Source organism: Sciurus vulgaris, assembly GCF_902686455.1.
Source record: "Sciurus vulgaris genome assembly, chromosome: 3".
Classification (NCBI taxonomy): Eukaryota; Metazoa; Chordata; class Mammalia; order Rodentia; family Sciuridae; genus Sciurus; species Sciurus vulgaris.
In genome coordinates this window covers 33793473-33795923 of record NC_136463.1, presented here as the reverse complement: position 1 = coordinate 33795923, position 2451 = coordinate 33793473, and positions in this window count along the sequence as shown.

Sequence of the window (2451 nt, the reverse complement as noted above, 5' to 3'; positions counted from 1 at the left end):
ATTTATTCCTTTGTATTACAAAACTCTGAAAGGGAGAATGATGTGAGACGGTGGAAATTTAACAAATGCACTTCCGATTGGGCAATCTCAAATGGTCCCCATGAGGAGGAGATGGGGAATGTCCTGGGGATGCCTTTGATGGTTGAACAAGCTTACCTACATAGAACACGTGCTTGCACACACACACAGAGCCTTGTACATAGTTGTAGAGCCTTTTGCAAGAATCTAAAAAGAGTAGTTGCCTGTAACAGAGCAACTGGGTTGCTGAGGGTTGAATTGAGAGGGAGACTTTTCCCCCAGTATTTGTTGAATTTTGAAACATACTGTATTACCAATTTGGATAAATACATCAAAATGAAATGAAATAAGGAACACTTGTAAAAGATGGAAATCTAAGGGAGAAAGACGGAGGGCAACCCAGATCCATGCGCCTAGACCCCAAATGGCTGAAGCCCTAGTGAGTTGTCATATAAAACACACTCAGAACTTAGGAGAAAAAAGGCTTTCATGGGAAGTTCAGAGAAAGATACAGATCAGAGAATAGACCGGCCTGCTGCTGGGGTAACGCGATCCTAGGACACCGGAGGTGCCTTGAGAATCGAGGAAAGACGGGAGTAGAGAAAGGACGTGCAGACTGGAGTTTCAGGTAGAGGGAACTGGAGGTCTCCCAGGTGAGACCTGGGAGGCCAGGGAGCCACTGGGGCGGGGAGGTGTTCCCTGGGAGACTGTGCGGCATTGCTGGGTAGGGGGAGCTGGCAGCAGCAGGAGGAGAGTCCTCCAAAATGGAGTTTTCTTCCACTCTCTGTGGTCCTCTTCAGATCCACGCAGGAGCAGGGAAGGTTGCTCCTCTCAGAAAGGGAGCAGAGAGAAAGCTCCCTGGACGTTTGACCTCAGCTAAGACTGGTCCAGTTTCTACCCATCTGCAGAGCGACAGAGACAGCCTTCAGATATGGGGCAGGACGACAGAATCCTGCTGAGAGGGTGTCTGCAGGAGCGTGTGGGCGAGCCAGAGAGAGTGGAGGTGAGCCTGGCAGCAGGAAGAGAGGGCGGGAGTGAAAGCTGCAGCTCCAAGTGAGCGTGAGGGAGGCAGCGAGAGGACGGAAGGGACAGAGCGCGTGAGGGGAGCACTCTAAGAGTGGGTGTGAGGGTCACAATGAATGTGAGAGCAAGGGTTGTGTGAGCCAAGTGAGTGTGAGTCAGTGTGAGTGGGTGTGAGTGTGTGGGTGAGTGCATGTGCATGGGTGTGAGTGGGTGTGAGCATGTGGGTGACTAACCCTAACACTAACCACTGAGCAAAATCCGCAGTCCCTTTTATTTTTTAATAAAGGTCTCGCTAAGTTGCTTAGGGTCTTGCTCAGTGGCTGTGGCTGGCTTTGAACTTGCGATCCACCGGCCTCTGCCTCCTGAGTTGCTGGGATTGCAGGCGTGTGCCACAGCCCCCTGGCTCCAGCTTCCTCATATTAACTTATCTTTGCTTATGTAAGTCTGCTTCTGATTTCCTGATTAGATCCTGGTTACTCTAGAAGCTGTGGGAGAGGCAGGAAGGCACCTTCCAGCTGGTCAAGGTGGCCTCATCTTCAGAATATGGAGGGAAGTAAGCCCCAGGTGACAGCAGAATCTCAGCAGCGCATCTCCACCAAGATACTCCTGTCCTCACGGATGACAAGAGCACTCAGCAAAGGGTTGCTGCCTAGGCAGTGGAAGTAGACACCACACTCCAATGGCCCCGGCTGGTGACCAGAGATAAGAACTTTGAGGCATGAGGCATTTCTCTTATCGGGTCAACTAGGTGCACTGCTTTCCTGCTGCTTCCTTTAAATGGGCCATTCAGGCATTTGCCCATGAACTTAAAATGACCTACACCCTATTCTCTGACTATATTCTACTTCTAGTTATCATGCTCAGTCTCTCCCTCTGCTTGACTCTTTATTCCTGCTGCGTGTGACCCGGTAACAGGGGACTGCACTCCTGACTCATTTCACCCTCCCTGCCCAGGACCTATAAGTAATCAATCTTGGAACTTATTCCCTGTTGTGGTGATGCTTTGAATTTGAGCCAAGGCAGGGTTTTCCCTAGGATGAGGAGGTTGGAGGGGGTCACAGGGACAGTTGCAGAACAATGGGTCAGGCTGGCATAAACCAGGTATGGGTCAAATGAAAGCCATAAGGGCTCTGGAAGCATAAGCATGTTCCCTCTGTGAGGGACCCCATTGGTCACAGGTAGGAAAAGGAGGCATCAGGCCACCCTCCAGGTAAAAGAAGTATCCCATGAAAGGTGTGCTGTCAACACCCATATGCAGTGCCCTTTAAGTCCTGTTAGGTCAGGGTTGCTAAGCTGCTCTGGTATTGGAACCCCAGTTTAGATGGGGGTTCTCAAAATATCACTTCCCATGGTCCACATGTCTCCATAATTCCTGGCCTCTAAACTGTAGCAAACCCATACCTGAAAAAA